Source organism: Polyergus mexicanus, unplaced genomic scaffold, assembly GCF_030449975.1.
Source record: "Polyergus mexicanus isolate NDT 795.1 unplaced genomic scaffold, iyPolMexi1.0 SCAF_9, whole genome shotgun sequence".
Classification (NCBI taxonomy): domain Eukaryota; kingdom Metazoa; phylum Arthropoda; class Insecta; order Hymenoptera; family Formicidae; genus Polyergus; species Polyergus mexicanus.
Genome location: NW_027223329.1, coordinates 5,739,026 through 5,751,213, shown reverse-complemented (window position 1 = coordinate 5,751,213; position 12,188 = coordinate 5,739,026). Strand labels below are relative to the sequence as shown.

At 39.4% G+C, this 12,188-nt stretch overlaps 1 protein-coding gene across 1 annotated transcript in view; it reads right to left on the bottom strand.

Annotated features, from left to right (window-relative positions):
• Cow (Proteoglycan Cow) overlaps positions 1–12,121 on the bottom strand; it is a 759,293-nt gene extending 747,172 nt beyond the window's left edge. Inside the window, exon 1 of the mRNA XM_070301119.1 lies at positions 12,099–12,121. The gene's annotated coding sequence lies outside the window, so the exon portion shown is untranslated. The remainder of the gene's footprint in view (positions 1–12,098) is intronic.
• Between the last annotated feature and the right edge of the window lie 67 nt (positions 12,122–12,188).

The window sequence follows — 12,188 nt, the reverse complement described above, 5'->3', positions numbered from 1 at the left end:
TCGGTCGCTAAAAATCCCTAAAATATTCCTTCCTTCTGAAAGGGAGACTCGAGGTCCGTCTATGAAACAAGGTGGCCTTGCAGATTCAAGGAATCCTTCATGGAGGCTTCCTCCGTCCTTAAAATAAGGAAGGACTATGAATACGGGTATTAGTAACTTGTTGCTTCGTTACTATAATATCGATGATACTTTCATATCATCGGGATAGAGAAATAACACGATTGTCAATCCTTGTTTGACATTATTTTGTTAATGCAATTTACAAAAAAGACAAATACAAAAGTTATTTATTTATTAATTATAATATGATAGTGAATAGTAAATAGCATTAAAAATATATTAATATTAAATATATATTGATATATATTTTTGTACAATAATATAAAACCAGATATAACAGAATAAATTATTTTATAGAAATATAAAACATGATTAGTACTAGAAAAAGTAAACAATAATTAAACTTAACATAAACAATAACTTATTCTGAAATAAAATTGTATATAAGATTTTGATATAAACTGTAATATAGGTTTATCATTAAATTCTTTATATGAATATATAAAATGTAATATATATCATATCCGAGACAGCACAAAACATCCTCAGGATTATCCTGAATATGTCCAGGACGGTTCAGGACATTTGTAATATGTTTTAAGATATTCTTATAAATATACTTATAAAAATTTAATATGCATACATAATTATTTTTAGTTGTGTCGACTATTTAATATAATTTAGAAATCTTAAGTATTATAATAAATATTAATGTCCTATAAATGTCCACTGGATAACCCCTGAATGTCTCTAGGATATATCTGCCCTGTCTATTATATTGGATGTATTTTGGATTTTCAGGGGACATATACATGTGCAATTAATTGTTAACTTTAATTGTTATTATTAATTTTGTTTAATATTAATAATTGAATTTTATGCGCACATTTTCATATATCCAAAATTATTATTTATTTAATATTTCATGAGAAATGTTACTGTCCGCAATATTCCAAAAACTTTATAAAAAAATAGTATTCAACTGCTAGTTTGTTTGTTTACCGCTATGCGACGCGCGAACTCGTATTTGAGAATTGGTCATGAAAATAATATAAAGCTTGCAAAGAGCAACTGACAAGAAATTACAAATGTAATTATTTTCTATCAGTTCAATTTCTGATGTAATCTCAACATAGGGAATTCAGATATTGGATTGTTTAGAAAATATTACACGACTCAAACCCGGAAGCCAAACTAAAATATTCATGTACAGCACGAAAGCCTCAAATGTAGGATATCCTCAGGATATCCCATTGTAATCCTTAGATCTCCTCTGGATGTCCTGAGGAAGAATAAATGATAGCCATATATTAACCTCTGGAGAATCCAGGGAGATCCTGTGGAACATCCTAAGGATTTTTATAGGATATGTTAGGGATATTTTTCGTATGTTTCAAGGAGCAAATTTTAAAATTTAAATATAAATTAAAATTATGTTTTGTTATTTACTGCCAATATTAAAAATCTAATATTAAAAATAGTTCACCGTTCTTTAATATTTGAGGCTTTCGTGCTATACATGAATATTTTAGATTTGGCTCCCGGGTTTCAGTAGTGTAATATTTTCTAAACAATCTAATATCTGAATTCCCTATGTTGGGATTGCATCAGAAATTGAACTGACAGAAAATAATTACATTTGTAATTTCCTGTCAGTTGCTCTTTGCAAGCTTTATATAATTCTCATGACCAAATCTCAAATACGAGTTCGCGTGTCGCATAGCGGTAAACCAATGAACTAGCGGTTGAATACTATTGTTTGTAAAGTTTTTGGAATGTTGCGAACAGTAACATTTCTCATGAAATATTAAATAAACAATAATTTTGGATATATGAAAATGTGCGCATCAAATTCAATTATTAATATTAAACGAAATTAATGTTAACAATTAATTGCACATATATATGTCCTCTGGAAATCCAAAGACATCCAATATAATAGACAGGGCAGATATATCCTACAGACATCCAGGGGTTATCCAGTGGACATTTATAGGACATTAATACTTATTATAATACTTAAGATTTCTAAATTATATTAAATAGCCGACACAACTAAAAATAATTATGTATGCATATTAAATTTTTATAAATATATTTATAATAATACCTTAAAACATCCTACAAATGTCCTGAACCGTCCTGGACATATTCAGGATGATCCTGAGGATGTTTTGTGCTGTCTGGGATAATAATCTTTGCTATATATGTATTAATTTTTTACTTTACGAATTTTTTTCTGGAGGTGCACGATTGGCAAATAGTGACCAGTATTTAGGATTTTTCACATATAAATCGTATTCCATTGGGTCCAATCAAGACGCTCAAACGATACTCAATCATTATTTCTTTATTTATTGCAGGATAACATATGTATTTAACAGTTTAATCTAAAATGAATCTAAATATCAATATTTATTTTAAGGAAATCACGTTTTCGTTACGAAGAGATACTCTTAAAATAAAAAGTGGATGATATACAAAGATTAAGAAAGATTAAAAATTTATATGATAAGTATTATTTTTTTCGAAATCTACATATATATACGTATATAAATTAAAAATGAAAATATAAGGTTAACCTTCGGAAAACTCAACTATATGAAATAAGAATACCCATTATTAGACACAATGGGTTCCGCCCCCCCCCCCCCCTACGAAGGGGCTCCACTTTCGGAAGATATAACCTAACCCAAACCTATATCCCAGGGGTGAATTACTAATAAAAATGCATCCTTCGGTCATGGGTTAAATTTTCGCGTTTGGTTGGATTTTTGTGTTTCTCTTCGATTTGCGAGTCCGACCGCCATTTTTAAGTTTCATATTCGTGTTCAGGAAGCAAAAATACATAAGAATTGGGTATTCTTACCCATTATTTCATACACGTGAGTTTTCCGAAGGTTTACCAAATATAATATATATATATATATATATATATATATATATATATATATATAAATATATAAAAATATAATATATGATAGATATTACATTTTATATATTCATATAAAGAATTTAATTATAAACCTATATTACAGTTTATATCAAAATCTTATATACAATTTTATTTCAGAATAAGTTATTGTTTATGTTAAGTTTAATTATTGTTTACTTTTTCTAGTACTAATCATGTTTTATATTTCTATAAAATAATTTATTCTGTTATATCTGGTTTTATATTATTGTACAAAAATATATATCAATATATATTTAATATTAATATATTTTTAATGCTATTTATTACTCATTATCATATTATAATTAATAAATAAATAACTTTTGTATTTGTCTTTTTTGTAACTTGCATTAACAAAATAATGTCAAGCAAGGATTGACAATCGTGCTATTTCTCTATCCCGTTGATATGATACTCAAAGTATCATCGATATTATAGTAACGAAGTTACTAAGTCTAACAAGCACCCTTGTTTTACATTTCGTGTATTTGTTCACTCTGTTATCTATTATTCTACTATTATTATTAATTAACATACAATATTTAATTGCACGTATAATTTTAACTATAATTTAAACATATATATGCAAATATTTATATACAAGTATAAAATTGTCAAAAAATAGGCGAACGGTAGTCTTGTTGCATTACTGCTTTCTACCACGAGAGACCATTTTCAGTTTGTATCTTGACCATAAAGCGATATGTTAGAAGAACAAGGACAGCACGCGATTGTCGCTCCTTATCTAGATTTATCTCTCAACGCATTCGTGTGCTCAACGTATCGGTGCCTTCACGGATACTACACACATGAAAGAGAGACAAAGCCGGCGTCAACATCTCTCTTTGTCAAGCGATCAGTGTTACCACTATCGAAAAGATCGAAAAGTGGATGTAGCACAGATATGAACCAAATGACCGACAGTATCGAAAAGTGGATGTAGCACGGACATGAACCATATGAAGATTTGACCGACAGTACCGAAAAGTGGAGGTGGATAAGTATTTCCAATTCCCTGGATGCATAGCGTTGTTCTACGGCCTAGAAAAAGCATCTCACGAAAATAGCCGGCATTATCTCTCTCAAGCTTCTCTTCATACTGGAACGCGCACAGCTATGGACCCACCACTACTATTGCCGCCATTAAAGGATAGCTGCAGTTTTTAAGAGCTGTCTCTTTTTACCGTGAACTACCATGACTGAAAACATCGTCCTGCCACACAATCACACCAAATCACGCGATTTGTGATACCACGCGAATATTTATTTTTATGCTAGATGGTCGAAAACGTTAAGAAACAGAGAATTAAAATAAATATGAAAAATGGTAAAGTGTATCTTAAAAAACTGAACATTAAGCTATGATAATGGTTTTAGAATAGATAATACATCTGGTCACGTGGTCGACGTAGTTAGATAGACAAGAACAGGTCTGAGAAGCGACAGCTCTCGCAGTCCCACATTTTTGGCCGCCGATCAGCACAGCCATGCGCGTTCTAGTATGGTATATAGTTTAGTGGAACCCGCAATCTTAGTGAGCCTCTAAGAGAGAGAGGCGCCAACTAGCCATTTCATGATTGGCTGGCATAATATATGCCGATTTGGTCATTGCGACGCCAATGCAGAGCAGATGGAATACGAATTTTGTGGATGGCGCCATAGCGTGTAATAAGGTACGGACGTGTTCCTGCGAGTGCTGTCGAAGTTTTCTATAATCAGCCCATTTCTGGGCTACAGTCCGCGATATATTGTCGGAATTATTTAGCTCTTGTAGCGTGCTTCCTCTTGAAGCTATTATTTAGGCGCCCAAAGTGAATATTCGCACGTTATCCACTTACAAAAAGCAAATCGCAACAGGCCCCTTTGTCTCGACAAAAGCCATTGTGCCTGGCGCTATCGTGCCTCGTGGTTACGCGGTTATCAAAAATCTCTTTGGATCATTCTTCTTTTTCTTGTAAAATTCTTTTACCCTCTCAATATGAACTCCTGAGGATCAGACGACTTCCTTAAGAATAATATGAGTACCCATAACTCTAATTTTTCTTCACATTCGGACGAGAATATTGTCATCCAGGATGATGACATCGACATGGAAGCTCTGAACAATCTCAGATCGGAAATCGGTCTCTCACATATAGATTCATCTAAAAATGTGCGCATAGCATCAGTCATTAGAAAAGGAAAAGGTCTAAAACGTGCAAAAACGGACTTAACCCATTGTCAGACAACAAGAAAGGTCTTCAGCACTGAGGCTCATTCCTCTCTCGATTCTTCTAATGTTTCCACCTCATGTTCTACTTTTACAATATCAGAGAGTATATTGAAGAACAGATATTGCTCAGACAACCAAGGACTTTTTGACGTATACGTACAAAGGATTTCGAAAGATTTCACAAGCTCCTCTTCATCCAATATCCGTAGGAAGGATAATCGCAAGTCTCAACATTAGTGATCTGATGGAAATTAGAAAGGTGGGCTTTTCCAAGATCTCAATCTTCGCAAAGACTCGTGAAGCGTCTAACGACTTAGTCAACAACTCAGGACTGAAGAAGGAGGATTTGATAGCATTTATCACCCCATCTCGCACCTCTCGCAAAGGAATCATTAGAAATGTCCCTTTGGATCTCTCCGATGATTTAATATTGGAAAACATTAAGAGTCCTTTCAAGATTGTGTCGGCTAAGAGACTTAATAGAAGAATACTGGACTCTGATCCTTGTGGAGGGACAGAGGCTACCGCTGTTAATTATATTTCCTCTTTGACAGTAGTGATCACCTTTGAGGGTCAAAAAATATCCAAAAACGTTTCTCATTTTTATGTCAGTTACCCTGTCTCTCCTTACGTTACCAGAGTATCTCTATACCACTCCCGTTTACAGGACATATATGGTAAAAGCATCGTGCAGAAGCAAACCTCATTGTGTCCACTGTGAAAAGAAGGATCATTGTTTCGATAAAGAGCAGTGCCCCCACGCACAACTCCCTCCTAAATGTAGGAACTGTGGAGGTAATCACAGAGCGGATGCACCATCATGCCCTTAGCTGTCAATCCAAAAGGAAATTAGGCAATACGCGGCTCACAGGAATATCTGCTCAACGCCAGAGACATTGTCAGAAGTAACAGATCTCCACCGCCTTACTCCCCCTCTTTGGACGAGTATCCACATCTCCGGCATTTCCCCACTTGTCTTTAAAGTCCTCGTTTATACTATTCATCTGGGTCTTCTTCACCGTACCACTCGCATACATCCTATGCCAAAGCAGCCTCGGAATATTGCAATTCCAATTCCTTGCACAACTGTTCAATCCCAAATCTCCCCAACAAAGAAATGCGACACCTCCGTCGCTCTCCCCCTATTTCGCGCCCATCTTCGGATCTATTTGTCAATCCCAACGGGAGACCTCCGCAATTGCGAAAAAAAATCGTCTTCAGCGACGCTTCGTCGTCGTTCCAATCCAGTCTTGACAAAAATCACAATAGCAATGTTAATATTCATCACAAAAATTTTTCTGCTAACGATTTGGTAAATACTATTGGTTCTCTTCTTATCCATCTTACTTCAGTTCTTGCTTCTCTTCTAATGACGGAGGAAGTCCACAAGATAATAGGTTCAATCCAAAGCTTACTGCTTAATTTGGACCAGAGGTCCCCTAACCATTCTGATAATAAAGACAATGACAAGTGATCCCTTCAGAGATTAATATTCACCAATGGAACTGCCATGGACTCACGAATAAAAGGGACCTGTTGCTTAATATTATCCGGGACTATGATGTTCTTGCACTTTCGGAAACTTGACACCCCGGAACAAAATTTTAATTTTCACAAATTTCAAATAATTCGCTCCGACGGACCTTCCAATAGATCTGAGAGGCAGGGGGTGATCATCGCCATTAAAGACTAGATACCATTTACTAGAATCGACTCCATTTATTCCATCCAAGATCGAGTTAGTTGCAATTAAAATCGAGACTCCCACAGATCCTATTCGTCTCCATATACCCTCACCCAGGTAACTTCGATTATTCGAACTGGGACAACCTTTTCACTTCTATCCCTTCCGCTTCTCGAATTATCATCACGGGCTATTTTAACGCTCATCACAATATCAGGAGTTGTGTGCCTGACTCGGTCGGTAAAGCTCTCCTTGACTCTGCATTGGACCACTCTCTTTACCCCTTAAATGATAGCACTTTTACGTACATATCCTGTCCTAATCAGACTTCCTCAGTGATCGATTTAACTTTTCTTTCCTTAGATCCATTCCACTCGTATTCATGGACATCTCTTGATGATTCGCTAAACAGCGATCATTTTCCAACGATTATTTCACTGTCTAATCCTATCAAATGTCGCTCCTTCTTTTCGCATAAACTTAACACCTCACGCATTAACTGGAAACGATTTACACTCTCTTTATTAAACCAACACCCCCAGCTTCTCACTCAACTCAACTAAGATAGCATCTCACCCTTAGACAAATATGATACTCCATTATAAATGTCCTCAAAAACACTATTCTCTCGCTCACTCCACCTCGAACATGCAATCGCAAAAAATTTACATCTCCTCCGACCTCGTTGTGGAATGAGGAGTGTTTTGATGCGGTCGCGAAAAGAAAACTAGCTCTTAAGCAATTCAGAAATGATGTTTGTCTCAATAATCTTATTCTTCTTAAAAGATAGAAGACTATTTCTAGACGAGTTTTACACTCTGCCAAACATAATGGTTGGAGAGAATACTGTGAATCTCTGGCCCTTCACTCCCATTTCACAGATCTGGAAAATTATCAAGAGATTTAAGAACAGATTTCTCAACCCAATCTCACTCATTCTTCAATCTAATTTTGGTATACCTGCAGATATGCAGAATCAAAACAATTTTATATCTTCCTCCTGCCTCCAGTGTTGCTCTCGGGGACGCTTTATTCGCGCATGCGCATTAAATGTGGCCTTTAGGTATGTGTCACGTTTATAAGAAAAAGGGTGCTATGGAACCTCTACTGAGATAATGTTAAAAATAAAGGAATTAAATGATCTGCAATATAAAAAGCAATATTATGTTCCGAAAAAAATGCTGCTAATTTTATTTCCGCGCGTTTAACTTTATCACTATGCAGACCATTGTTATTATTATGATCAGGGCTTTGAAGATTTACTTGTTCTATATGTTTGGCCTTTTGCGAATGCCGTATTAAATTTGTTTTGCTACATCTGATGGTAGTATTGCATAAATTGCAAAAAGCTCTATTTTCAGTTGGATGAGGAGCCAACTATCCTTTAAAATTATCTTCATCTAGTCACGCATTAACAAAACGTCTTTCTTTCTTAATGGCTCCTTTTTTGTTTTTATCCTCCATACTAATAAAAAAATAATATCTATTTATTATTATTTACCTAGCCTATGCTTAGCCTCCTCTGGAACCCGTCAAAACTTTCGCGCCTAATTGCCCTTGTGTGCACACTACATACTAACTATATACGCCGTCGCTGGATTTCTCTACCACTGCGCTGCGCATACGCGAAAAAAGCGTCCCCGAGAACAACACTGCCTGCCTCCACAAGCAGAGGATCTTCCATGATACTAATTCTAATGATCACGTATGTAAATATTTTGACTCTCCATTTAAAGAGGAGGAACTTCTACATATTATTCATTCCCTCAAAAAAAGATCCTCACTTGGCATCGACCAAATCGATTATCGTATTATTTTTCGTCTTCCTCGCGAATATCACTTGCTCTTACTTGTAACGTTCAATCATATTTTTGTTATGGGTCTTTTTCCTGATGCTTGGAGACACTCTCTTGTTTTTTTATTTTCAAATCCTCTGGGAAAGTATAGACCTATTTCCCTTACCTCTTGTTGTTTAAAATTGCTTGAGAAATTAATTCTGCTAAGATTGGACTGGTGGTTGGAACACAACCTAAAACTTCCAAACTCTCAATTTGGGTTCAGGAAGTTCAGATCTTGTCAGGATAATCTTTCCTCTCTTATTACTGAAGTTCAAGGTGGCTTCACCAAAGGAAATTCTATAGCTTGTTTGTTCTTGGATTTAACCAATGCATTCGACGACGTTATCCCGAACATTTTAATGAAGGATCTTGAAGAGATTGGATTACCTTCAATCTTACGCCAATTCATCCACAACCTTATCAGCTTCAGAAAAATACAGTATTGTATCAACGGAGAGCTTACCGACGAGTTTCACTCCTACAAAGGAGTCCCTCAGGGATCTATCCTTAGTCCGACATTATTTAATATCTAAATTCTATCTCTAAACTCAAGTCTAACATGAGTAGGAACTGCGAACTTATTCAATTAGCGGACGACATCGCAATTTTTACATCCCTACAAATACATGATTCCGAAAATTTTTACGAAAAAGCGTGTGGATCCGCTCTCTTTCTCTTTTAAAAAATTTTAAATAATCATATATCATCGACTTACTTGTGCAGATTCTTGGGCATACACCTTGACTGTCGTCTTTCGGAAAGAGAACACTCGAGGTTCCTGGTAGGAAGATGCTCCAACCGACGGCGGCACAGAGGGCCGACGCCCTCTACGCGGACCTTTGCCGGGTATTTGCCGGCAAAGAGGAGGTCCGACTCGCCCGACCCGTCAGGAAGGCGGAGCTGCGGCTCCGCGGCCTCGACCGCTCCCTTACGGCCGCCGACATAGCGGCGGCCGTCGCCGGGGGAGGAGGCTGTGCGGCGGAGAAAGTGCGGGTGGGAGACATTAAGTTCCCCACCCGCGGCTTGGGCACTGCATGGGTGCAGTGCCCTTTGAGGGCCGCCAACAAAGTGGCGGCAGCCCGGGCCATCCAAGTTGGATGGTCCCGGGCACAGGTGGAGCTGCTGGACAAACGCCCTCTCCAGTGTTTTAGATGCCTGGAGAAGGGACATGTCCAGCAGCACTGCAGCAGCCCCATAGATAGACGGTGCTGCTGCTACAGGTGCGGCAAACCGGGACACCTGGCGCGGGACTGCGCCGATAATGTCAGGTGCCCGGTTTGTTCCGGACTGGGTCGTCCGGCCGACCATAGGGTGGGAAGTGCGAGGTGCACCCCCCCTAAAAAACGGCCGGACCAACGACGGGAGACGCTCCCGGCGGCGAGTGCCGCGGCGGGATTTCGGCCGGCAGAACCGGCCGAGGGTACCGCAGCACCCTCCGACACCCGCAAACGCGGGGCGGAGGATAGCGGGGCCTCCTCGGAGGCCCCTAAGGAGAAGAGGCCACCAAAGGCCCGGCCTGCAGCCGCCACCCCATCCGCCCCTATGGCGGAGGTGGAGATGGCGGAACCGGGGGGCGTCAAATAATGCCCCCCCCCCCTTAGGCATACTGCAGGCCAACCTGAACCACGCCCGCCGGGCGCAAGACCTATTCTTGCACAGCCTGGCGGAGCGTGGTTTCGGGTTGGGGATCGCGGCGGAGCCATATTGTGTCCCGGAAGCCAATCCATGCTGGATCGGCGACCGGGCAGGCTCCGTCGCGATCACGTGGAGGAATGACCCCACACTCCCACCTTGCACACCGGTCGAGGCCGGGGCGGGAGTGGTGGTGGTCAGATGGGGGCCCATCTCCGTGCTGGGGGTTTACATCTCCCCCAGCGTGGGCCTCGCCCAGTTTGAGGCGTTCTTGGACGGGGTGTCGGCATGCTTCCGCCGACAGATGCCCCGTCCCATTATTGTGGCCGGGGACTTCAACGCAAAGTCAACGCGTTGGGGTTCCCGGTTCACGGACGCCAGGGGCGAGGCCCTACAGGATTGGGCGGCGGCACTCGGCCTGTGTCTTATAAACACAGGGTCGAGGAGCACCCTAGTGCGGTGGGAATCGGTCCTGGATCTTACGTGGGCCACCCCCTCCGCCGCACGAATGATAGTAAGTTGGCGGGTGGCAGAGTGCGAGACGCTCTCCGACCACCTCTATATAGAGGTGGTCCTAAATGCCACCCGCACGGGGTGCTCAGCCGCGCCCAAGACCGGGGAGATGCCCGGCCGAGGAGATGGGCCCTCAAGAAGATGAGCCCGGACAGGCTGATCGCAGCCGTCCTTGCGGCCGACTGGCCGTGTCCCGGGGGGGAAGGGCGAGGGATTAATAAAGAAGTTGAGTGGTTCCGGGGCGCGCTCAGCGACGCTTGCGACTTCGCGATGCCCCGAATCAACCCCCGCCCGCGAAGGGCGGCGTACTGGTGGAGCGAGGAGATCGCCGAACTCGATCGCGTACAAGAGTTGTTATTACCGATTAAGCTGGCAGATTGCCGGCAAAAATCAAGCAAAGCTTGCTAACATAACTACACAGCAAATTGGCAGCAGAAACCGAGCAAAGCTTGCTGACATGACTGACATCAGATTGTCGACAAAAACTGAGCAGGATCTAGAGTGCGCAATTTGATGGCAAATTGGCAGCAAAAACCGAACAAAATCTGCAGCTTATTACAAAGTATTATAAAATAGTTCAGTCGCTTATCGCTATGCGGCGCGTTATTCATTATCTATACCCGTATTCAAATTCTTGTCATGAGTGTATATAAAGCCTACAAAATGCTAATAATATTATAATATATATATTTCTATCAGTTCAATTTTTGACATAATTCTTATACAGGAAATTCAGATATTGAATTGATTTTTGGCAAATCGGACAGATAATTGTTCGATTTTCACTTATTCAAAACAATTTCTGTCCAAAAAGATCCTTAATTTTATAAATTAAGTTATTTGAATTTACTTATATGTTTTAACATATTAATATATGATTTTATATAATGTCTAATTATCTAATGGTCATTTTATGACCAAAACTTATCATCATTTTATTACTTAGGGTTAAGGCTTTAAATCTATTTAAATATATATTTTTATATGAATGGCCAAAAGCTGCAGAATTTGTTCGGTTTTTGCTGACAATCTGCTATCAGATTGTCTTGCGCAGATCTTGCTCGATTTTTGCCATCAATTTGACGTCAAATCATGTCAAGCTTTGCTCGGTTTTTGCCGTCAATTTGCTGTCAGGTTATGTCAACAAGCTTTGTCACCAAAACACAAGCTTAATGCGGACACAGATGGCACTAGATTTGTTACCAAGTTTTGAGCGAATTTGATGCCAATTTGGCAACAATTTGTTATCAAATTGCTTACTGGGTTATAGATGATGAAAATTGTTATACATGG